The following is a 26,377-nucleotide window of genomic DNA, read 5'->3' as shown; positions in this document are numbered from 1 at the left end:
GATCCTGGACCTGAAAATCCCTTTGGGAAGTCAGGGATGCCACTCCGTTTAGCTTACAGAGCCTAGCTTTTCAGGCGGAGGCCACTAGGGTTATTTGCACAGCCTACAGCATTTCTGGAATTGCAGACAGAACACGGAGGCCTCCAGTGAATTTAGGTGGTGTCAGGACCAGGCTGCTGCTGGGAGGGAACAGGCAAAAGATTTGGATCATGCCTCTGGACTTGAGTGCATTAATCCCTCTTTGAATCTGGCTGCTCAGTTCTCTGCTGGTTAAATGAGGCTATTATTTCTTGCCCACTTCCCAAGGCTGTTGCGAGACTAACTGCAGGACTGCAAGGCAATCAGATACTTTGGTAAGTTGCTATCGGCACCCCTGGGGACCTTCTGCCTCTCGTAAGCAGAAATCCTGCAGGAGCTGCCAACACGCAGAGCTCTTCCTCAGACTTCCTATAACAGGCTGTTGCTTAGCCACAATGCAGCCCTGGGAGGCTATATAACTCCAGATGTCAACGTGCGGTTAATCCTTGTGCGGGCAAGGGGCCAGAGGTACAAATGTCCGTATGTAATTACCGTTCTCTCATGACTAAACACCAGCCCGTGCTCAGTGCCCAGCTATATGAGAAATTCTTTACAGTTTGGAGTCCTCCCCACTTCCTGCTCGATCATGAACTAGTTGATCTTGTGACAGTATTTTAAAGATTATTTTTGTATGAAGTGAAGCATGCAGTTACTGTGCTAACGCCACATTTTAAATGATATTTACTTGCAAGCAGAGTATGCCCTGTGAACCAGGGCAGTATGCCCAATATTCTTGTTACGGGAATATAAATTTGTTTTTTCCCCTGCAGTTTTCACAGTTCCTACTAATATATTTCTTCAAGTGAAGAACAGGAGAGCCCTCCTGTGGCTAATGTAACACCTGTGATATCGCACAGATGCTATGTACGGCAGTAAAAAAATATGTTGTATGTAAGTTTTCTTTTGTCCTTACCTCTGGTCTCACCCTCTTTAAATATGGTTGATTTAATGAACCTCAGATTTGTTTTCCAGGCAGTTATATCTCAATTTTTTTTTCCTTCCACTTAAAATGAACAAGCCATTCCTCATACCATATCTGTGCTTCATTTCCCAGTTTTGACAATAGGAATGTAAATTATAAAGTAACCCTCTCTGAAATGTTTCTCTTGTGGGCTGTAGGGCAGAAGAGAAGCATATGGGGGATTTATTATGCACAATGACCTCATTCTTTCCAAGTTTCCTCACTCTCAGAAGACATATTAGCAATTCACACACACAGTTCAAAACTAGTAGGCTACACGTCTGCTGTATGTACTCACACAGCTTCTTACATCCCCAGAAGACAACAGGCGACAAACCGGTGGGAGTGTTCACATTATTTTTGCGTTAGGGCTCTCTCTGGAGCTAAATGAAGCCAAAAAGCATCTTAAGTAACCCCTAGTTTCTGTATGAGCTTCTCAAAGGCACTGCAAAGATAAGACAGTCAGCCCATCTGGGGTCCATGTTTAAGAAAAAAAATTACTCATGCCTTATATGCTTTTGGTGTCAAATGGATAAGTTCGAGGTCAAAAAAGGGAATCAACTGAGCTCTGATGTTCCTTTATTTCTACTTACTATCCAATTCAGGGATAAATTAATCTAAGTCTTGTACTGACATCAAAAGAACTTGAGTTTTTCTTATGTGTTTTCTTGACCCTGTGTTTAACCCTTATGAGGCACTCATTACTACGCATGTAATGACACAGATTAAATTGCACCTCAAAGGCAAAAATCCTCAAGGCTCTCAAAGGCACCTCTTTTCTGCTCTGTCTGTAATGCATACATCACACTCACCTCCTCTTCTTCCATGTCTATTCAGTGGGGTTTTTTGTTCCCTTCCTCATTACTCCTTGTTAAACTAGCATGAACAAATGCTGCAGGGCAGATGCTGCTGGCCCGGTAGGTGAAGGATACTGGATCTTGAGAAAAATTAAGGTGGAAAACAATTGCAGACAATTTTATGACTGAAGGCTGAATACTTTGGGAAATTCCCAATCAAGGTACAATCTAGTAGCAATCAATAACAATCTAGAAGCACAATCCACCGGTTATGTGTGTCTGACACAGTTAACACAAATTTACTTTAAACAGAACAAAAAAAAACCTTGAAACAACAGCTCTAGAGGCTCCATGTGCAGAAACTGTCCAAATCAGCTCATAAAGCATCACGAAAGCTTGACCAAACTGAGATGATAAAAACATATGAAGACATAACCTGTGTTTTCAGAAGACAGGACTTTTCCCAAAGCTAGGAGGACTGAGATTAAGGATACTAGATTGCCTTCTAAAGGGGGGACGTAGGCCAATTGTGTTTAACAATATTGGATTTTAGGATTTGCCTAGAAGTAAAATAACTGATTTAGGTACCTATCTTTCAGTCCTAACCTTGCGTTCTTTTCTTCACAATGACCTGAATTCAATAGCATAAGTGGAGACTGTTCTCAACCCAGACAAGATGATAATACGCAAATAGAAAGTTTAATAAGTGGTTTGAGCCTACTTAGGCTCAGAGGCATCTCTGGGCAACAAATAAGAGCCTCTCTAGAAAAACCAGCACCAGCCTGACAACCTTTAGCCCTGTCTTAATAATAAAGGAACACATGGACCAAACTGGTGCCTTCTAAAGAGGTGGCACCACTCCATATAGTGCAGCCTCCTAATGACCTGCCTGTTAAATCAATAGCTTGGGCTATTAAACCAGTTTTCTTTTTGAAAATAAGTGATATTTACTTCTTAGTTTCTCTAGACAAAGACACATTCTTTAGGTAGATGCCAATGGCATTTGAAGCCAGACTATCTTCCCATTTTTTTGTTCTATCTCTTCATCAGTTCACTTGGGCAGAGGTGACAGACAGGTATAAAATTTGCAAGACACAAGTCAAACCTATTTGAGAAAGATCAGCAGTTCATCTGAGTGCCTGGAGACCTAAGGGCTGGGCCATTTTAGTAAATCTGCTTTTAAAAAAAGAACATAGAGAAGTGCCTTCACCTTACACAACCAACCTGCTCGATAGGCAGAAAGTTGCCATTTAACTCAAATACTGCACTATGACATTCTTTTAAAGTGTTTTTTTCTATGACAGACTTTTTCCATAGTGAAGAGCCAGACTTATTTATAAATATTACATTCTTTTTCTAGTCTCCAGTTAGATGACATGTACAAGTTCTCATTGTGTTCTGGCTACAGAACTCAGGCACAGTCTCATATATATGTGTATAAACACATATTGTATATTTAGGAACATGTGAATAATTTGCCTTAGAAGAATAGCAACAATGATTTTAATAGGCCATCCCTAAGTGTAAAGTTGTATTCAAAATAAGACCGAAGGTTACGTCTCTATTTTGTTTGCTGAACAAACACTTGCAAGTCTAGAGCCATGAAGTCTAGAGCTGAAAAAATTAGACTGAAAGTGTTCTTTGACATAAAATACAATTCATCTCAGGGACATAGGATTTGAAGGAATTTCCCATTGGTTTACAGGGATCCCTGTTAGAAATGGAAAGTTATTTTGCTTCCTCAGGTTACAAGAGCAAGACCTGAAAATTCAGGAACCTTCTTCTGTTTCATGTATTTTATGCCACACAGCATAATCACAAAAGGTTTGACACTAAGGTATTTTGAAATACCAATAGTTCTTGCCAGTTGCTTAAAAAAATCCGTACCTCTTCACTTCAATTCATCCATTTAATCTTTAAAATCAATTTAACTTTGATGCTTTTATTATTTTGCTGTCATTTTAGTAATTCAGATCTTCAAATGTAAGAACACATTAGCCAGTCAAAGCCAAAAATCAAATAAAGCTACACTCCCTGCTCTCTAATCAGAGCTTTCATCTGCACATTTCTGATCCCAGGAAGAAGCCAAATTAGTCCTAATTGCCTCTAATTTAACTTGGCCACTCAAATAGGATATGAGATCACATTTTATCATACCGTAGATATTTTAATCGCTAGTGTACACAGACTGGAGAGTTTGCTGTACACTGAAAAAAGCTAATCTTATCACATAGAAGTTCAGATGTAGAAACAGACCTAGTTTCATTTTCTTTTAAAACCACAGACTTTAGACAAAATGTGTTCTCTGTTTGATGTGCATTTGAGGGTTTAAGTTGACTTACAATTGTGTGCTTGAAATAATTCTTTAACATTTAGGTTTTTTTAAGCCTCAAGTGGCCTAAAGTAATTTAAATTACTTCAATATTATGCAGCGTTATGTGAGGAGAAGACCTTTTGCTTAAAGACTTTAAGGAAAGGCAGGTGCTGGAAGAAGAGACACCTCAGAGCTGCTCAGACAGACCTGTGCTCCCAGCTGGAGAGAGGCTGCAGCCTACACAGCAGCAGTCATCCAGGTCTGGCTGCAAGGCAGGGCAGTTCTGCCTTTAGCTCCCACTTCAGTAGCTGCTGCAGTTTTGTAGGAGAACTTGGAAATACTTGAGGGCAGTCAGAGGGCTGAAGCAAGGGTGTTTGCATCAATGTGCTGGATCAGCATGAATCAGAAATTCTCTAATTTTGCTTAGCATATGTTAATTTTGATTTTCTACTCCAAGTGAAATACCTAATTATCACTCAGCATTCTTTTCCTCTTGCTTAATTATCTACCAGCTTGCATCTGCTAATAGTATCTTTCATTTGAAGTGAGATGATCAAATGCAGTTAAATACTTTTTAAGAATAATTTATCAGAATGTTTAAAGCTTTTTGCTTGGCAATGTTGATACTCCTTAGAGATCCCACTAAAGCTGTGGCAAATCGGGAATGTTCCTGACTACAAACTAGAGAGGGAGCAAATGTTACACATTTACTTTCAAGCAGAAGAGCTGGGCAAGACAAATTTTGTAATCGGAAACCCTTGAACTGGCAGCCTCTTTCTAAAAGTTGTGTAACTGGAGAATGTGAATGCCATGCAACCTCTGTATTTAATAAATGTTCAAAATTTGAGTGTTTTTATTACTAGATATTATTGGAAAATCTACAGACCAAGCATTATTCATAGCAGCTATCTGGCAAGTAAATTTGGATAATGGAAGCGCCGAGAAGCAAAGGAATCACAGTTGTTAGTTATTGGCTATAAGTTACTTTCCTCCCCTACATGAAGGAGCTCAAGCTATTTCACTGGCATTTGTTAAGGAGGACATTTTCAGCAATATAACATTGCAGTTTAGAGCTCTGTTCTGTGGAAACCTAATTCTCTCCTACGTTTGGAGGAGTGCCCCTAAATCAACCCACATCTCTACTGGGCAGTTAAACTGCTTTGGGACTGGGAAAGAGAGCAGTGCATGCAAGCATAAGCAGAAAACTCTCCTCCGTCAGTCACCCGGATTGATGACTGGCAATTCGCCTCCACAGTGAGATGGAAACCCGAGTACATGGGCATGCCGAGTGGTTTTCTTTAAATAAATCAAGGAAATTTCTTCCCTCCCCACAGAGGAGGGAAATCATCTAGAACAAGACAGCTTTTACTTCTTTTTTTTTTTGCAGGGAGTGGGGAGAGAAAGTGACAAGAACTGCAAAATAGTATCTACAGAAGTGCTTCTTAGATGAGATTGAACATGGCAACATTTTCCAACAGAGGCCTTTGTGCCCCTTGGCTCTCCAAGCATGAAAACAGCTCCCATCTCAGTTTTGCATTTCAAAGTTCACTAATGCATGTGGCACCAGCAGCAGATATCTTCAGGTATAAATATAGCATTCCAGCACTGCAGTCTCCCACCTTCATCTATGCTGTCTCAACTTTTATTTTGAACATGAGCGTTTTAGACAGAGCAAAAACCCCCTGAATTTGCACTAGAAGTAATAAGACAATCCAGCATTGTAAAAGCCATTCTTTCAGAAAACCGCCAGATAGGTCAGAGCCAAGGCTCGCTATCTCATCTGGCACGCGTTTCCAAGAGCCTCCCGGGGGAAGGACGCCACGCAGCCACCATTCTGTGGCAGCCAAGTTAATTTGATGGGAGAACATTAGACAGGTATTCATGAGAACTTTTGAGACACGAGGTGAAATATCACTGCAGCATTCAGTCACTGAGTTATAGACTATCTGGACTAATATTTTGCAAGTGTGCTCCATCACAGTATTTTTTAAAATATCTGTATATGCTATATACTATTTGGATCCCTTATTCATGTGCACTAGGAGTTAACTGGTTGTAGTTTTGCTAGCAGAAGAGATTTTTTTCAAAGTTACAGGCAGTAACACCAGCAAGGATAAGGGAAGGTATGTTCTTTAATGAAGACTAATAAAATTGCTAGGAAAATAGATAAAACTGTTCAGTATTACAGCCTTGGATGGGCCGAGTTGGAGCTTTAGCTGTGGATTGATAACTCTGAGATGAAGACAAGTCAGCTTAGTCAAATCAGCCTTTTTGATGGTCACATCTGTCAGCGAGAATATATCTCAAGAGGAAGACGTGTCCAGGATACAGAACAAGTGGGCGAACGGGTTCTCCCTCCCTCAGCATTCAAGTGAATAGCCAGGTGCAGGTTTCCACTGAGAGGATTCTTGGCTCGCAAAAAAGGAGATCTCAGGATGATTAACTAATAGTTTCCCTGGAGAACTGGATGCAGGGGAAATGGCTGAGAGAAATAGCAATCGCAGGGCTCGCAGCTCAACCTCTCCCATTTGGAGCCTACTGGATCACAAACGGGAAGCAAAGGCAGTTGTCAGATCTCTTTCCAACTACTGTTTCTCATCTTATAGAATAACTCAAAAATATTCAGTGACACTAAGGTCTGTTAGCACTAAGGACAAACTGAGCATCTTAGGTTTCCAGATTTTAAAGGAATTTGGATTCTTGTTTTAAAAAGGAATTTACTAAGAGTTTGGATGTTTCTTTATAGTTGAGGGAGAAATATGATCTTCTGATTCCAAATTATCCTGAGCACGTTGGGTATTTTGGAAGCGGAAAAATCTTCTTGCTAAACTCCTTCAGAAAAGTGACTTTAAATCAGATTTAACCCCAAGGTTCCCAGGTGCCTCATAACCAAGAAGAGTTAAGATTCAACATTTCTAATAATGAACCAAGGCAAAAGTTTCTGTTGTTGTATACTCTCCTTTGCATGTGTTGGCCATTTAAATATATTAAACATGGCTCTGTTGCAAAGGATGTGTTATTACTCAACAGGTTGTGGTGTTGTAAGTCTGAGAGAGCTTGTTTTCCCCTTATTATTTTGTTTACTGCCTTGTGTTGGAAGACAATCAAGGACTAAATACGGAGACATGACATGCATGGAGGAATAGCATAGAATAAGAACAACAAGACTACTATTGTCCTGATCACAAGCATCTCTCTTTCCTACTTGAGATTTCAGCATGCTTAAATGCTTCTCTCGGGTGGAGTTTGCTGAGAGTCTCCACCATATATTTGGTTTCCTAGTTGCTAGTTTCTGACTGAAGGCATTACAGCTAAGTCTGTAGTAATTTGGCAAATTTCACCTCCTTACTGCTCAGACCATCAGTGAACTGATCGTTGACACCGATTAGTTGCTTGCTTTTTGCTTCATGAGTCATGATATACAAGTTCCTCCTGACCTGCAGCTGACACTCTCCGCAGCATGCCTGCAAGGTGGCACTACTGATGTCCTTGCTTTGCCCACAGGGACCCAAGGCATAAAGACCTGAAGGGCACCAAGTGAAATCTTGCCAACTGAAAAATTGCAGACCTCTGCCTATGTTTTTTAAGCTGAGGTCCTAAACACTCACTCTACGGGTGACCGGTAAAAACTGACTGGAACATTATGAGTCATGCCATCTGAATGCTCATCAACAATTACACACATGAATGTTTGGTTTTCAAGTTATTCAGAAAGAGTATACAGAAGAGCAAAGAATAGTGGAACAGCACTGCCACACTGGAGCATTAACACCAGCATTTCTAAGGCTGTGCTCCTTTTTTCCAAAATAAGCTTGTTTTCCTAGTGAAAGAGCTGACTCCCCGTACCTCAGCCTACTCAACCCTCAAGTGCTAATCCCTGCTCTTCTTCATGCCAGGGTGGCTTTTGTACACTATCTACTAAGCTGGCTCAGGTAGCTGAACCAGCTGAAAAATTCATGGGTTTTGTTGCCTTAGTTTTTATTTGGGTTTGGGAAGAGAACCATTTGACTGTAACAGGATTTCTGCTGCACAAGAAAGTCAGTGGGAAAATGTCTTCTGGTGATCTGTAGAGGGATGGTAGCAGAGCCACCCCATGGGCTGCTGTATGAACTTCTGTCAGATTTATGCAATTTTGTAAACCCAGAACAACATAACCTAGCAGCTTTTGGAGTACAGGAATTCTGCATTTCTGTCTGCACTCACCTGCTGGCTTAATGGGCAATTTTCAGAAAGTTTTGACATCCTAGCAGTAGAAATGTTTAGGATGCTTTGCTTAGCTAAGCCTAGAGCATTAGCCCCATGTGGCTTTTACAAGGTCTGTTATGCAGCCATGCCTAAGTCTGACACAGCCAAGAGCTGAAACATTTCCTGGGGTCAAATCAACGTACACTAACTGTGCTAAGAAACAGTATGCCCGTGCACGTGGCCAGCGACCAGTGCAGGAGGTAGTGTGTTTATTACAAAGACAGCAGATCACTCTCCTCTTGAAAGGAGTACCTTTGTTAAGCTGTTGTAACTATACAGTCATGAGTTTTCCTACTTTACAAGACTATGGGGAAGTTGTGGCTGTTTGACGATGTAAAGCTACATATGTTAATGCCCCAGCTGAGCTATGTAACTAAAAATGACAGTATCTATATACCATTATGTCAATTGCATTAATCAAGATAATTTGTACCTTCCATGACTGTTTGGCAATAGAGTATAAAATACTAATCAAAGAATTGCATGCAATGTAAGGATGAATTTAACTGTGTTTCAGGTTTAAAGAAGAGTGATAGAAGTATAAATCATTCTTTCAAATAAGTCTGATGTATAATAAAGCAAATGAAATAGCAGATACCTTCTGTTCCAAGTGTGTTCTCTGTTACAGGTTGGGAGAAAAAAAATTCTTTTAAAAACCTCAGCTTAAGAGGCAGAAAGCTCCAGGTTAAGATTCTCAGGTCCAAGCTGTTATTTGCAGGGTTGTTTTCTGGTCAGAACACACCAAAACCATGCATGTGGTCACACACGTGCTGGTCTCATGTCTTTACCATATATTTTTTTTTTAATATTTCTTTACCATATATCAAACAATTTCTTAAATTTGATCCTAGGAGAAATTGCCCTGTATAACTGCTGATTTTAGTTCTCTGCCTTGCGAATGTATAGTAAACAGACTTTAGTGTCTTGCAATTACTTTCTCAAAACAAGAATTGTTCAGCTAAGGAAGAATGCATAATAGAAGTATTATTTGATTTTTTAAATATTTAAACCTCTCTTGACGATTAAATATCTCATTATGGGATCTGAATGCTTCTAAATTCCTCAGGGACTACCCACGGAACTTTTTGTACAGAGTTTTACTCATTTTCATTCTGGATTGCTTGAATTTTTTTCTCTGCAAAGTTTTGATCAATTCTTTATCCATCGCTTACAATCACACTTAGGGAAACCCGGCCAGCAAGCTCAGTAGAGAGGTCAAACTTGGGCTTCAAGCTGATGGCTTCTGAAATTCTCTGGTAAAAGCTATGAAATAAAAGCAAACTGAGCTGGAGCCAGTAATCTCTGAAGTTTAGTTCTAGTGGAGGTTTTGGCTCTATATAGTTTAAAATATGTTTAAAAGGGCCATTTAATTGTATTTAAAAAAAACAATATCTCCTTGTGCTTCTACAAAATGTTACTTTACAAATTGTGATAGGAGAGACAAGGGTCTAGGCAGGAGAGACAGAGAATCTTGTCAGAGATGTTGTAAGAGACAGGAAGCCAGGAGTTCACAGGAATGTAAATTTAACAGCAGCATTTTGGAAGAGACAGCATTTTTACAACAGGCTGGAGAGATAGCGAAGTCATGGGGGAGAAGATGTGGAGCTAAGGTATCTGTGTAACAGGGAAATGATCCCAGCCCTGATCTGAATGACTATAAAGAGAAAAAAGGCATGTAGAAACATGAACATGTTTCTGATAGAAAAGCTAAACCATTGGTACTGACATAGAGAAGATAGGTTCAGAGTGGTAGCCCTTCAAGTAGTTCCTGCTTAAGTGTGTAGAAATCCTTAACTGACTTAGATTTCTTTTTTTTTTTTAACCTCTAGTTCCTCTGTACCCCTTCTTTGGAAAGGCTTGGTGGTCCCATGTTTCTCCAGTTCTGCCTGTTCTCTGAGAAATAGCTGATACCTAGCATTAGTTGGTAGGGATTTGTAACAGAAATATCAAGACTGGCATGAAAAAAGCATGAATGGAAGTGTGTGAAAGACAGTGATATACATTAATTGCTACAGAGCACTATATGTGTGATTTCATTTCAATGACCAGATAGGAAGAATAAGTCAGCCTGGTGATTAGGGGTCAAGATGATGAAGAACAGGTAAGGCAAAAAAGAACCATGAAACACAAAAGTTTCACCCAAGAATTAGAAGGGCTGAAGAAAAATAATAAGATGAAAGAAATCCAAACACCAGCCACACCTAGGGGGCATAAAGCACATATTCAGAATTCAGTTGATTGTTGCCAATCACGAAAGAAACAAGAGAGATAAGGACTCCATAGCCAGCATCCCTTGTCCTGGACAAACCACACAAGTATATGTCTTGGCAATCTATGAGTGCAAGGGAGTGAGATCAGTTTTGTTTAAAGTAACTATCACATTCTCCTTCCATAGTGTCTCACACTAAATTTTGTTGTGCTGATTCCCTAGAATATTAGCCACAACACTGCTATACACCATGAGGTCTGCAGAGCAGAGGTACCACCCCACACTGTAAGCATCTGCAGCTCCTTGATGACTGATACAGCTTCTCCTCTGTGGATGGGGGAGTTGACACCACATATTTAGTGGAGAACAAGGTCCTGACAATATCTATGACAAGAACAAAAGAATAATTTTGCATCACCAGCTGCCCAAAGGCATTTTTTCATTGTTTTGTTCCTCTCACCACCAAACCAATGAAATTCTTTTTTAAAGTGTTAAAAACAACAAAACTCTGAGAGACTACCATACCTATGATACTACAAGGAACTGTGAGGAGCAGTGCCGTAAAACGAATGGCTTCACAGTGGTGGAAAACAGCACAATTAATGTAACTGTACAGCGTTTTATATGACAGTAAAGCTACCACCTTATACCACTGCTGCAATTCCAGAAAGTTTTATCTACGTTCAGTTGTGATCCATAAAAAGTCTGTGCTAGTTCTCAAACAATAAATGAAGGCAATTTGAAAAAAGTCACCTAACTTAATTATCACCCAAGTGCTATTGTAAGGGGATTTTAAAATCTATGTAAATCCCATCGCACCTAACAATACACTGAAGTGAATTTTATAGGCTAGCCTGAAGCTGCGATAGAGAAGGGAATTAAAAGTGCGAAATAAAACCCCTGTATGCAGCATAGCTATGGAATATTTCTATGCCAATTGGTGTTCACAGAGAAATAATTTGCTGGAATACTTGGCTGCAACAGACCAAGCTCTTAAACCCTGCTTGTAGAGAGGTATTGCCAGTTATTCTGATTCTTAAGTGAAGTGATGTCCCATCTGCACTAAGCATGTCTGAGTATGTGTTTCCAAGTTTTCAAAATACTTGAAATTAAAGTCTTGATGTTATTCTACATGTTCCTAAGTGGAGTCAAGTGTGAGTAGATGCTGTCAGTACAGGTGCCATTTCACATCAAGTGTTTTATCCAGAGAGAAAACAATTAATTTTACACAGATGAGCCAAACTTTGTTCCATGAAATAAACCCTACTTTATTTTTAAATATTCTTGCTAGATTTTGGAATTTAAAAAATGGATTTGTTCTCTATAATCAGAGCTGAACCTATTTGTGCTACTTTTTTTAATGTGCATGCTCTGCTTTAAAACTTTTCAGCATGCTGAGCAACAGTAGTCTTAACATAATTGATAATACTACTACACCATAACATTGGTTTATTTACATTTGCTCCTTGATACAATATTTTTATACTGCAAAATCAGCATTCCTTCACTTTATTGTCTTACAGTTGCAAGGTATGACATCTCTCTAAACATGGTACTAAGATCACTCAGCAGTTTTAATATTTTCCTTTTTGACCCAAATGCATAACCGACTTTTGAGGGTCTTGGGTCCATTAGGAGGAAAAACTGAAGAAAAGGGGACTTTTTGATGCAATTCTGCTCATTTACAAATTCTCTTTTTTTTACCCCACTGTGTTCAGGGCAACAACAAGCAACAGCAGCTTGTTCACATTTCCAGGCAGGAGCTGACAGAGAGGAAAAGAGTTTTTGGACTGCTTTGAGTCCTGTTGAGGCTCCATTACTGACCACCCCACAGCTCTCCCCTCAGATCCTGCCTGGATCTCTCATTAATACCACAATTTTCACCGACCGGCAGTGGCTTCACCTTTAACTTACTGCATCATTGCTTTGATCAGTAACATGTGTTTTAGATGAGGTTTCAGAAAGGAGAAGGTGACCTTTAAAAAGCTGACATCATGTTCGAAAGAGGAAAATAGAGGAGAATGAACTCTGGCAGGTTAAATGTAAAAGCACAACCAGGCAGGCCAAAGAGTTTAAGGAACAACTTACAAAAGGTATAAAAAAAAGTAATAATAAATCCTTTTTGCAAAACCATCAAAAGCCAAAAGCCTACTAAAAAAACCATACAACAATAAATGGTCAAGGCACAAAAGAAGCATTCATAGAAGATAAGGCCACAGCAGATAAATGAATTTTTATACATAGTGAATGTGGAAGAGTTTAGAAAATTCTCCCACCAGAAATGTGCTTCCCCCTTGCCACACAAACACACCCTTATTTTTGTTTTAATGGATGATATCCCAATGGTTCTGCATTGGATTGAAGTTCAGAAAAGGCTACAAAACACGTTCATCAGGACTGGAGGATATTTATCCAACAGGTCAGAAGGAACCAAAGCATGAAATAGCTGAAGTAGCAAGTGCAATGTATGATTTCTTATTTAAAAATGCCCAGGTACAAAAAGAGATGGTAAATGGGATGGAATTAAAAAGCAAAAAGCCAACCAAACAACAAAAAACCACTCCACACTGGTCCTTTGTACTGTGTTAAGTGGTTTGAACTATAAGAACAGAGTTTGTGAACATATGAAAAACATATATTGAAGAACAGTCAACACAGCTTTTTGAATGAAAAGTCATGACACATCTCTGAGGATTTCTGAAGATGTCAGTAGATATGTAGACAAAGGAGATGACGTTGATGCAATCTCATTTTATTTCTCAGAAGGCATTGATCCCTCATCAAAGGCTTAAAGAATGAAGCTGGGAGAAGCAGAAGATCATCACTTGACTAAATAATTGATTAAAAGTTAGGCAATCTGAGGTACTAATTATCTGTTAGCTTTATTGGTGGAGAAATGCTATCTGTGGGGTCCCACAAGAATCACAACTTTCCAGACACTCTTCTATTATTTTCTGTTCTGCAATATATCTTCATACCATGCATGTTCTCTAGTCTTTATTATGCTAAAAGGAATTTAAGCAGTGCAGTGTGGCCAGGTGGGCTGTGCTGGAGGAGGTTGCACCTTCCCCAGGACACAGCAGAGCACATTTGAGAGGCTGCAGAGTTGTGGCAGGCTAAAGGAGCACGAGGGAGAGGTCCAAAGAGGGGACGTTTGTCTAGGTGAAACTTTGCTCTGACCTGATCCTGATGTTCCCATTTGTCCCTTCAGACACCACTACTTCTGCAGTCCTCCCAGTTCCTACAGAAGGATAGCTTAGGAGAAACAGTTATGCTGAGATGTGAAAAACATTCCTTCAAACTTATACTGGGGTACATTCCTCCTCTCCTAACAGGAGGCATGTAGTAAAATCATTACATTAAACAACCAGTTCCCTGGAAGGGCAGGTAATACTGAGCTTGTTTAAAGTGAGCTCTGTTCTCTAATTTCATAGTGGGCAACACAGTTTGGGATTTTTTTTTAAGCATTCATCACCTTTGTGTTTTATAACATTTGCAATCTCACTACTACTTCTACTTACCAGCAAATAACCCAAAAGATGCATGCCTGTACTAAAAGCTATTTTTCCAGCCTGTTGTCACTATAAACAGATCATCATTTTTTGATCCATAGTGACCATAAAATCCTCTAGAAGTTAGTGCTTTTCCTGTGACTCTCACAAAAATTTTATTTGAATTGCATCTCGAAGCCCTAGCTATTTACCCCTCTATGGCCAAATCTCACTGCCTTTCAGATGAGGTGTCTGCAGTGCTTGCAGTTCAGCCTCGGATTCGCTTACCTTCTGGTCTTTATTTTTCCTTATTATTTGTGTAAGTCTAACAGCACATCAGGCGCTCCACAGACAAACATGAAAAAGTGTCAGATGTTTCTTTGGTGCCTGTGCAATCACTTCACATGCTCAAGGTAAAGACTAAATGGGACCATTATGTTTAAATAGTAATTTACACCCAGTTTACGCTACTACAATCAGATTAATACCCTGAATGAGAAACACAGGAGCACAATATTACTCATATCTTGCTAGTATTACGAGTAAGCGAGAGTAATTGGTGCGCCTTTCCCCCAGTCCTTTCAAATGAAGCATTTGTGGATATATTTACATATACTGAGCTACACCATCACCACAGCTGACATAGCTTGCCTGGCTCCAAAACAGTGATTTGTGACAGGTGAGCAACCAGCCAAAGTGACTGGTCAAGCTGATGTAGCAGACACTAATGTACTCTTACCACTCTGCAAATACATTACAGTTCATGGTGAGCATTTACCAAAATGAATCTTTGTCTTCATCAAAAAAATTAAGTGGTAATTCCACATCCCACTTGGTGTGTACAGCATCCAGAATAAAACCAAACCAACAATTCGTTGTTGCTGTTCCTCTTTACAAACTTTATAATGGTTGGGTGCTACTAAATAAGGATAGGATTGATAGAGTTATCTGCTGAATTCATGTGTTGTAAGTACATGTCATGAAGCTGAGATGCCGCTGTGAAGGGAATGCTCTCATCCTTCAAAAAAATTGTAGTGTCTTTCATGAAAGAATCAAGGTGAAGCATTTTCCTTACAAAACTGACTTTACTGTCAAGCATAAATCATTCTTTCCTTTTCCTCCATGAGAAAGCAAACAAATATGAATGGAATTGAACATAGACCACCCCTCTGTGAAGTGAGGCTACACAGTTGTAGTTAAGCATCACAAGAATCACTACCTCAGCTGGCAGAGCCCAAGGACCAATTCCCAGTTTGTAACTGAGGAACTCTGTGAGGGCAGCCCAGAAGGGCTTTCCTGCAGTTATGCACGTTGTTTGCTCACTGGCTAGAGAAAACGGTCGTTCTCCAGGGGAGGCAAAGCTTCCTGAAACTCCCTTTTTGTCAGTGCCCAGATCATGTTGCAGAACTGAGTATTCAGGAGGCTACTTAGTTGTATAACACATTTGGAGGAGCAGTGCTGATGGCATTGCAGCTACTAAAACATGCGGTGCTGCCCTTCTTTCCACAGTGCAGCTCTCCAATTCTGCTAGTTTCCAGTCCTCCCTGTCATCACCCACAAGCTGTGACTGCTTATATTGTCATGATCACCAAAGAGTAGTAGTCTAGATTTTGCAGTTAATAAAAAAAATTCAAAAGAGGTTTCAAAAGAGACTCCTCTCAACCTGGCTCTCTTGTGCTGAGCCATGAAGGGTTAAACAGTGTTCAGTACAGCCAGTGTTCACAGAGAACAGCAACCACCTACGAAGTAGGCACAAAACACAACAATATCCACCTTTAAAAAATGGTGCTAGAAGTTAGAAAACCTTCCCTGAGCAGAAGGAAATTTCCTTTCTAAAACCAAGGGGGCTGTTTCTGGGGCATTTCCTACAGACCAGGAGCAATCGAAGGGCAGTACGCATGCTGCACATCCATTAACAGCTTGCTCTCCAGTCGTCCGTTAGCTAACCTGCCTCTGTGGCATGGGCGCAGGGGAGGCACACAGCCAGTCTTGCGACAGAGTAGTGATGGTCTCCAGGGGACACCTGGACTCAATGATCCAAAAAGAGGCATGCATCAGAAATCATCAGTCTGTATCCTGCTCCCTTAGTGCATCTGTCAGGACAGTTCTTAATATTTTTATCCCATAACTCTTTAAAAAAAATAAAATGTGCCAATCCTTTGAGCAGTCAGGAGGACTTGCAAGTACAACCACTGTTTGTGCAAGACTACAAGTTTATGTTCCCTCATGCTCCGAGGAGCAACACATCTTGAAGCTGTGACACTGTGGTGTAAACAATTTAGAGCGATGCCAAAACCACGTGGGCTCTGGCCAAGAAGGGAACTGGATTTGACTGGCCGTCTCTGGATGACTGCTCAGACTGCGGCACTATCAACAGGAAAGTTTCACACCCCCCTCCAGCTGCTGTGCAGAGGTTGGGCTCTCTTCTCTGAAAGAGAGGGAAGAAAGGCCAGCGGCACAGGAGTCAAAATGGATTTTGAATGGTCTGAAGTATGGGATGCTTTCATAGTCATACACATATAATTTCATGTTATTAATAAGCTATATAAGATTAAGGTGTATATATGTATGCCATATAATATATATCACAAGCATATACAGTAAACATTTAAAATAATGAATTAATGGTATATAATGTAAATCTGTGATCCAACTTTGATGTTGGTCCTGCTTTGAGGAGTAGGCTGGACTAGATGACCTCCAGAAGTCCATTTCACCCAAAGCTATTCCACGAGTAGCTCTAGAAGTCACTCACTATCTCAAGGTCCTTGCTCTAATTACTTGTTGGTTATATGAAAGTGGCTAGCAGAGCCATTGACTATTTAAAAAACCCCACATCCTTATTTAGTGGAAGAAAGGATGTCATAGTAAAAGAAAACAAGTCCCAAACACTGACCCTAAGACTGTATAAAGCATCTTCACCTGTCACTTTGAATTCTCTCCTTTTGAGTCAACTCACATTTACTGAATATGAATTTGTTCACGTTTTGTGAATAAATCCACACATCATCCATCCACCCGAACTTTTGCCAGCCTGGCTACCACACCCATAAAAAGCAACTTGAATGATCAGGCAGCGTAAGTTTGACACAGCACACGCAAGGCATACAGATCTAATTTCAGTAACATTCATTACCCTTATCAGGTGACACTTCAGTGGTATAACAATTATTTTCATAGACACAAATAAGGCTAGAGTGCGCTGAAAAGGAAAGTCAATGTTTCAAGGTAGTGATTCAATGGTAAACCTAGGATCTCAGTTTGGGATCCTAGCCTGGAAGTCATCTTTTGGAGTTAGATATCTAAAACCCACCTATGAAAAAAAATGAGATCGCATGTTATCCAGGGCACCCAGTACTGTAACGCACACAGTCGCTTGGGTTTGGACGCTACTCAGCCATTCAGGACAGGATGTGACAGCTATGGCCCATAAGAAGCCCCATCTCCAGACTACTCAGCTCCCCTGTCGCAGCTGGCTGTCACAGCCACTGGCCACAGAGTTTCCGGCTGTGCTAGTAAAACAGTAACTGGGCTAAAGTGAAACAGTCCTAATAGGACTACCTAACAGGGGTTCCTGAAGAGAGACAGACAGACACAAGAGTAGTAGAGGCAGATGTACTCACAGCATAGCTAAGTGACTTGGCCCTGCTGGCAAGGAAAGTGGGACAATCTCTATTTTGAGTCCACTTCGGTGCTGCAGGGACTTCAGGGTGACTTTGAGCCCCTGCTTCAGGCAATGTCACTTTTTGCAGAAGTGCTGTGCTCAGGGAATTCAGGCATTTGTAGAGCTCAACAGCAGATGTTGGAGGATGCCAAAGTAATCTAAAGGGTAGAGTTTTCACTAGGAACACAAATAGTGTCGAAAATCTGGGACCTGCAGGTCTGGCTTCTTTTTGAGAAGAGGTTTTAGATGAGCATACCTTGATCTTCCTTCTGTAAAATGAGGGTATTAAGTCTTCCTCTGTCCAACGAGATTCTAACACTTAGGGCCCAAAGCAGCCCAGTTTGTACAGTGATTAGATCTCTAACATCCCACCCTGATTTGTGATGGGGTATGTATGCACTGTCAGAAACCAAGTAATATTGTGCATTCCAGAGAAAGAAGACATTGCAAATTCAACAGCAGACATTTATCTTGGAAGCTCAAAGAAAAAAAAAGTGCACAACCAGACCAAATTGCTTCACAAGTCCTCATCATGCATAAACCTATCACTTGAATATGGTGATATTATCACAGTAGTACTTTTCTCTATAGAGGAACCGAGAAGAATTATGATTTAAGCAGGAGACTACAAGATTTATATTGTATACACATGCAAGCAGGAGCTTCTAACAGCATGCCCTTATGCCTGCTGCAGCAACGGCCACACCGACTTGCACTCGGCATCTCCCCCCGGATGCTGAGCACTCGCAGTAAGGACAGGAGCACATCTGCCACAGAGGCTGGCAGGCACAGGATTACATATGATGATGGACGATACCTCACAAGGACTAAAACTTACAGGTGTCAGCTGGCTTAAAGAAAAATACCTGAAGTTCATGGATCATTTCACAATCACTTCAAGCTTTACTTTTGTTAGACCGTAAGAAGGACAGTTTTTGCACATTAGAGAGAGGAGCAATCTGTAAAATAATCCGTTTGTGTCCTTGTATTCCTGAGGCTAAGGCTATTTGTTTTACATTACATTAGACAGTTGAGTTGTTACCAGTCTGATAAACAGACTAGAGGATACAAGAAAGCTCTGATTTCTCCTTTGCGCCTGTACAAACCAAGTGCTTCTTCTGGTGAACGGAATTAAAAGTTTTATCAGGAAGAGTGCTGTAGATCAGATACTTGGTCACTGACATTATTAACTAAATTATTGAAGTAAAACAAATACTGACATGCAACACAGGACAAAGTAACACATACAATAGAAATGAGCAGCGGCCTTAGAACTGGCAGTTCTAATGTTAAATTTTAAATCACTATGGAAGGCAACATCCCTGGAATAGTACATAGAAATCCTGCATTAACACAATATTTTAACAATATTCAAATACATAAATACTTCCCAAGACTATAAAAATTACCAGTAGAAAGCAATTCAGAAACAGAATAAGCACCTCTATTGAAAGTTTTTTTAAATACCCAGTTATTTATTTAGAAAAAAACCTAAATACAGCAAGATAGATACTTTGACAGCTGTTACATTACCACAAAAGTTGTAAGGTGGTTTAAATTGATTAAGTATCTGGCCACCTCATACAAATGTGCAATTTTACTTCTCAGCAGACATTGATCTAGTGATGAAAGTTAGTGTTTTAAATAGCTAGTTAAAAAAATAGAGGAAAAAACTCAAAATGGGGTACACTATACAAACCTCCCATGAATAACAAATTATTTTCAACTTCTGATAAAAGAACTAGTGAAGATTATAGAAGTGAAAGTAGTATTCTCAAGATTGGCAAAAATTCAGAAGACTTTAAGGGAATGATACTTTCAGGTCCGTAGAATAGTGCTCAGGAGCTGGGAAGACCGTTGTGGTTGCCAGACTCTCCTGCCTTCGAGGTCCCAAATACCCACATGACATTTTGATGTGACATAACAAGATGTCTATGAGAATTACTGTACCATGTAATCAAAAGTCAATTAACCTGAGATATCTCTTCTAAATGACAGCTGCATCATAGGATCTAGAAAGAGTAAATTATGTGATAATTAATCACTGGATTGCCTGATGATTTCCATTATAAGTTATTCCAAGGAAGTAATTATTTAAAACATGTGTCTGTTTATTATCTATTTGTTTATGACTTTAATAAGTAGTGACTGAGGTAATTTTCGGTTCTTTGTAGGTAAGAATCAAATGGTGTTGAAGAATAATTGCTTATGGAGATACTGATCAACTGTCTGTAGGCCTGGTAACAAACTATATTTCTTTATTCAAAAGTCTATTCAAATTTTTGAATGGAGCTCACACTTTTAATTTTTTTGAACACTTTCAGCAGAACAGGGTCCTAAAATATTTGATTTTCTTAGAAGTTACACACATAGTAACTCGCTACCGTTGAGGTGCTGCATGCTTAGCATTTATTCACTTGAAAAGAGGTTGAATCCATGTAGCTGAAAGAGCTCTTTGAAAGTGAGATTTTTTCAACGGGCCAAGTTTAACACTGCTGTGAATGGATATATTTTTACTGATTGTCATCTGAAGTGGTCCAAAAGTTGCCATGACCAAAGGGCTTTTTTTTTTTAAAGACATTATTTATTTATTTTTAAGTTTCAAACTAATTCATAGCTAATTTGAAATTTTTTTTTGCCCCTTTTAGTAAAGACACAATTTGAAAACCCATGAGACTGATGTGGAGGGTCGTGTTCTGCCTATACCTAATGGAAACAAAACCAATTTGTACTTCTTAGCCAAATTACAAGCTCCAACAATATATTTGCCATGAATATCATCTTCATAGTCAAAAGCAGAGGCCCAAAATTGAATCAGTGAAGTGTATTATTCTAATAATAATGATCTAATCTAATCTAAATGTAAATAAAAATCAATCTATCAATGCATCCAAAGACAGTTTCTTTGAAAATGGTGTGGAAATTCAGACCCAAGTAGCTGCCCTGTGTTTGCTCCCAGCCAAACTCTGCATCCTTCCCTCCACCCCCACTCCACTGCAAACAGGGTGCAAACATGGTCTGCAAGTACAAATGGTAGGAAAGCAGTATTTTCCCCTTATCAGAGTCAGCATCAGAGACACATGAGAGCACAGACATTTCAGTCAACCTTTGAGCAGAACCCATTCTGCAACCCCCAGCATGCAAGCGTAAGAGGAGAACCCTCTCTGCTTTCCAATTTTTATGCCCAAAATCACCATTAATTTTTGTACTGTAACAGAGAAATGAACCATGGTCTTGAAAGTAAAATTCCAGAGTACTCACTGCTACACCTTATTCTCGGTCAAAATGGCTGCATAAAGTGCAGGTGTCCAGTATTAAGTGTCATCCTGTAGTAATTTTAGGACATATTTAAGGCTTTGACTATTTTTAAACCGTAACATTTAAAAAGGGGACAGTGACATTGCAGAGATATTAAACGCTGAGTGCTACTGTAGGTGTAGCCCCAGGCGTCAGAAACAACTATTCTTCAAGGTTGAAGTATCTTTCCAGAAAGCTGAAAGAGTATCCTAGGAGAACTTTTAAAAATAGTTGTTTGAAGAATTAATCTCTATGTTAATTGTGAGACAGAGAATGTTTATCTCAAAGTAACAGAGTGTATCAATATAACATTTAGTACTCTAATTTTTAAAACTTCTGTTTCCATTTTGTTTCTGTTTGCTCTAGAATTATGTCTAACATTTGTATGTTCAGAGAGTTAATTTATGGATGCAAGATAGGTCTGATATATTTGTATTGGAGTGCAACATTCATAAAGTCATACTATTGCTAATATTTGCAGTAAAATTCTTAAAACTTCTCAAAACTTCTCACAGAAACACCAATGTATGCCCACCTCAATGAATTCTCTGTCCTGCTCTCTTTCAAGACAAATTTTTTTTTTTTAGCCAGAAGTTTCTTCTTGGTTAAGCAGAGGTGAGAATATATTCACCCCCATGCGAGACAGACTCACTCCGTGATCAGGCAGAGCATACCAGTGTGCCAGCACAGGCAGAATGAGCCCATATCACCATTCTTTGTTAAACAATTCATGTAAAAAGGTAATAGTGTCAGGGAGCAAGCCAAAATAAGTAAACATCTCCTCCCACAGAGTATATAGAAAGAACAAGGGCATCTTATCAGTTCATGAAGCCCCTGGAAAAATGCATTAAAAAAATCAAAAAACCCTTTCAGTTTGGCAGACCAAAGCCTAGAAGTCCCAACTCACAGACTGTCAGATTTTTTTGAAGATTAGCTTGAACATCTCTTTTCCTCAGTAATTTCCACAACATCATTCATAATTCTGTTTGTCTTTCTGTACCCCACACTGCATTATTTGTAACAGCACATTATGAATTGTGAACAGTAACACAAAACTGCCTCTTACCTAATTTTCTACTTGCAGTCTACTTTGGATGCAGTGAAAATGGCCATTTCCAGACAGCAAAACACAGACTAAGAGTAACAGAAACTCTTTTTAGCCCTCATCCAGCAAGCAATCACTGGTCAAGAACAACCCCTGGAGCCCCATACTTGCCCTGCCTGGTTTTGTGCTGGTGTTGGATTGCTGTACAGGGTTACTCACTTTTTGCTGATGTCCAGTAGCTGATTTCAACAAGGTCTGGTCAGCAGGAGATAGTACACCATTTCCGGACACACAACTCACTTCCAAGACAACTACATTCCCACCTTGCTAGCCAGATCACTCCTATTTGTAATTTGGGGTTTTATTCAAGGGAGGAGCAAAACAGGTGAGAGCCTGGTGGTGAAGATGATGTCCTCCACCTGCTGTATTTGTGGTTTTTCTGAGTCTTTCTCTGAAAAAGAGAGGAAACTGAAGGGAAAAGGGGAAATTTACTCATATGTGTGTGGTACATAGTGCCAGTTTCACAGTAAGGGCTTGAAGGTCTTGCATACTTATTTTAGAGATTTTTTATGATGACCCTAAAGATGGTTGTGAGAGACAAAGCAGCATGGTAGGGATGCTCTTATAAATTTTGCATATTATAAACTACCTGAGGGGAAAGTCTGTTATGTTTCTCCCTGTGGTCAAACCTGGGGCCCCTGTAAGGGACAAGGAATAGAAGGAACTGACAGCAATCCCAGCCTATCGTCATAAAGACATCCATAGGCTACAACAGAAATGCTACTCCTCTTTGTGATTAAGGACTATCAATGGTCAAACTCTTTCTTGTTCCCTGGGCTTTTTGCCCTTCCCTTATCTCTCCACCAGCTGCTCTTCTGCATCCTACTGTAATCATTTATCTCGTACTCTGCAACACTGACTGGTAAAAATACCTCCCTGCACCTTTTCATCCTTCCAGAGGGTGAGTTACTGTGCTGGTTATATACTCACCCACGAGGGCCTCCCATAACATAAGAGCATGTGTTCATCATACCCCACCATTAACTGTGTGAAATTGTTAAAAGATATATTTTTCTGCCAGCACTGAGATGAATTCAATGCTTTACTGTGCCACAGTACCACAAGAAGTCACCGCCATTCACTTTCTTTACTCCAGTGGGGAAGGTATAGTGTTCATCTTATATTGTACAAACACTTCATATTTACAGGACATCTGAGAAGGCAAGATCTATGCTTCTGTGTATAAGTCTTAGAGTACAAACTACAACAATGCTGGGAAATATGCATATAACGTAGAGACATTGAAATATTCTTTTGATATCCTGAGCTGAAGCCAAAATTTATGAATTGCTACATGGCAGAATGGAGGCAGAACTGCAGTCAGCTGCAGCTCTCCACAGCCCACGCTGTTCATGTCATCTCACCCGTCCACGCTTCTCTAGCAGAATGGGCTTGCTTTATGCTCATGGATCTTTATTAAGATTTTTATTCTGAATATCTCTACAGCTGTATACACCTATAGCTGTGGAAGGACAATAGAGACAGTAGCCTTTGGGATAATTACACTCTACTCGAAATTATGGCTTATGGCTTAAACAAACATCTTTCCACAAGACCTGTCAAACAATTACAGATTATTTGCTTATAAACGAATGCTTCAACATTCAGAAACTCTTATACAAAACCAGTATTTGATCATTTTGTTCCATCAGATGCTTAAATTTATTTGTAGCAGTTTTGATTTTTATCTGTTCTTTGAATCATGTAGGCAGGATAATTACTTTCTAGGAAGTAACGATGTCCAAAATTAATGCAATGGCAATGGTAAAAGGCAGTAAAAAATGTTACTGAATAAAGTCAAGCTGATTTATATGGTGAAAGCAATCAACTGTTAATGCAGCTTGGTTTTAATTCTCTGCTTTCTTAATCTAATCCTTTTCTTGTCAATTGAAAACTGACGTAAGTGCTCAGGGTGCAGAACTGGAACTGTCAGCATCATTCAGATACAAAGCCAAACCTCCAGAGCTTGTGGGAGTTTCTCTGTGTGTGGGTTTTTTACTGTAGTATGACTATAACTTGCCTTTCAGTTTAGAAGAAAAAGTGTATGAGCTTTATGTTTCCCATTAGCAATGGGTACCTGACCTTCAAATAATGTGAAACTTTCTTTATTAAAATTGCATTCTTCAGTCCAGCTTTTCTGTATGTGCCGCTCTGTGGCAATAAAACTGTAAAACTAAACGTGTGACTTGTGTGCACCTCATACCTGCCAGACACACAACAAAATGCCACCAGGGTGGCAGTCTCCCAGACTTCTCTGACGGTGGTATGCTCCCCAGAGAAGCTTGCCGGAAAGGTCTCAGAGGACCAGAGGATCTCCTCCACCCACATCCTCGAGTAAAGCCCCATTTTAGGATGCCAGCAGGATGCTAGCACTTCCTTAGCCCTGTCATGGCTGGGTGAAACTGGGCCACTCTCATAGCCATCTGTGGATTTTAAAGTTTCTGCCAGTAACAGGCAAATGATAAGTGGGAAGAGTCATTTTATCCATTCTGGATCTGGGTGTCTAATTCTGCTTATATCATGATATGCAAAGCATATCTTACAATAAATTAAGGTTCCTAAATAATTTGTGTACCTCAGATAATGTAAACTAAAATCTCAGCAGAATTTGTGTTACACTAAATTACAGTAATTCAATCCCTTTAGTCTAAATAGGTTGATTCTACATAAACCAATGGAAATAACATCAGGGTATAAAATTACATGCTCAGGCAAATGATTGCAATATTAGACCTAAAAAAAAAAAAGTACGATTTGAACAATGACAAATCTAAGTTTATGCTATGTTTACATGAGTGTGCTACATGCTTCATTGTCTGTACAATCAAAATGATAAATTGGTAACATACTTTGGAGATCTGTTTGAATAAGGAACCCCATATTGCTAGAACTTTTTCTTCACGGTCAGTGAATAATTTTATACTTACTGTCACACTAAAATTAAATCCTCTATAATATTGTAACTCTCAAGTGCAGGGGTGTTGCTGTTCTTTATAATCCATGCTGACCAATTAACAGGATTGATTGCAGCTATAAATTAATTTAACTGAACTATATACTGATTTTATAGTTCAGATGACAGATTGCTGCATTCCTTACAGAGTGCTCTGTACAACACAGTAGCACACAGTGCTGACAGTAATCAACTACGATACATATTTCCAGGCCACTGTACAATTCTTATTTTCTTGTTTATGTATTTCTATCTGTTATTGACTGTATTTTAAGGCCTCTCAGTCACCTCTTAGCTCTGTTAGAAGCTATGATGCTGTTTACGTGTTATGGTTTTCTCTCAAAGCACATAAAATAGATGAAAGACTCCCTCACAGGACTTCAATTGACCTTAAATTTAATGAGTAGTGGCAAGAAGGGATTACTCTGATAAGAAAGCTTTATTGAAAGGGTATAAATAGACTTCTTTGGCCCAGTACCTTGTAACACAACATTGAATTTGTAGTGTACCAACAGTGTATTAGCTGTTGTTTGTATCATCTCCTCTGTCTTGATGGAAGGATATATGGAGTCCGACACTTTTTTTTTGTTTAAGCGTTTTTTCAACAGTGTAACTCTACTTATCACAGGAGAAGCTAAGCCCTGTATCAGATTGTCAATCATAACACTCCACCATTTTAAACTCTAGTGGAGTCTGGAGGATTGAGAAATCACTAAATATGTTACATTGCTGCTTTACATATATTATGATAACAGTGTCAGCTCCATTCCAGACTTAGACAAGTAGCAGAAACCTTTGTTTGAACTGAACACTAAATACTCTTCCTTGTGAACAAGTTCATTTTCTTCTGTTGTGCAGTTTTCTTTTCATGAAATTATTTGCACTGCTAAGCTGCAGGGTTTCTGTCAAAGAATACTGTCAGACCAAATAATTATCTTTTCTGCATTTCTTGGTAGCTGACACATGCTCTTAGAATTCATTCCTTGCTCTGAAGGCCCAATGCAAAACCATCTGAACTGGCACAAGCTCTTAAGCATTTGTTAACCTTGAGACACTTTTAAGCATATGTTATTGCTGTTTATATTCAAGATATTAAAAGTAATTTAGTAGAGTGCCATAAACCATGGGAACTTCCATCTGTCTAATGGTATCTCTACTCAAAACAGAACTAAACCCCAAAAAGCCAGATTCTTTAAAGAAATAACCCATAAGACAATTTCCTTAAGCCTGCTCTCTTTACTGCAACTGTGTAAAAACAGCCTC

The 26,377-nt window shown here is 39.5% G+C and overlaps 1 long non-coding RNA gene across 1 annotated transcript in view; it reads right to left on the bottom strand.

Annotated features, from left to right (window-relative positions):
• The window catches only part of LOC127014832 (uncharacterized), a 78,130-nt gene extending 55,676 nt beyond the window's left edge, over positions 1 to 22,454 (bottom strand). The window contains exon 1 of the long non-coding RNA XR_007766224.1: positions 22,321 to 22,454. This is a non-coding gene — a long non-coding RNA (uncharacterized LOC127014832). The remainder of the gene's footprint in view (positions 1 to 22,320) is intronic.
• Positions 22,455 to 26,377: the final 3,923 nt, after the last annotated feature.

This window comes from Gymnogyps californianus, chromosome 3 (genome assembly GCF_018139145.2).
Source record: "Gymnogyps californianus isolate 813 chromosome 3, ASM1813914v2, whole genome shotgun sequence".
Lineage (NCBI taxonomy): Eukaryota > Metazoa > Chordata > Aves > Accipitriformes > Cathartidae > Gymnogyps > Gymnogyps californianus.
This window is presented reverse-complemented; position numbering and strand designations above follow the sequence as displayed.